We start from the raw sequence: 342 nt of genomic DNA, 5'->3' as shown, positions 1-342 counted from the left end.
GGCCGAGAAGCGATATATTATTAAATTTAGGTAGTGGACTTTTTATTCCAGAATTTACACTTGATTCGGTTTTACTGCTTACAAATCTCTGCTCTCATGACCATATTCATTAAAATTATTGAAAATTCAAGCCACTTAACTCCAATATCAGGGTTGCCTATAGCACTATTATTTTTTCTGTTGTTTTTCAGTCATGTAGGCATATCTAGTAATTTTTATTGAAAGTTAAATATTTGTGCTTGCTTCGGCAGCATATATACTAAAATTGGAACGATACAGAGAAGATTAGCATGGCCCCTGCGCAAGGATGACACGCAAATTCGTGAAGCGTTTCATATTTTT

The 342-nt window shown here is 34.2% G+C and overlaps 1 non-coding gene across 1 annotated transcript; it reads left to right on the top strand.

Moving 5' to 3' along the window:
- Positions 1-235: 235 nt before the first annotated feature.
- On the top strand, positions 236-342 carry LOC117285647. The gene has a single exon (XR_004516716.1). It is a non-coding gene; the product is annotated as a U6 spliceosomal RNA (small nuclear RNA).

The sequence above is a fragment of the Fukomys damarensis genome, unplaced genomic scaffold, assembly GCF_012274545.1.
Source record: "Fukomys damarensis isolate Sample0158 unplaced genomic scaffold, DMR_v1.0_HiC HiC_scaffold_11, whole genome shotgun sequence".
In the NCBI taxonomy this organism is placed as follows: Eukaryota; Metazoa; Chordata; class Mammalia; order Rodentia; family Bathyergidae; genus Fukomys; species Fukomys damarensis.
The sequence above is the reverse complement of the archived record's forward strand: the minus strand, read 5'-3'. Positions and strand labels throughout refer to the sequence as shown.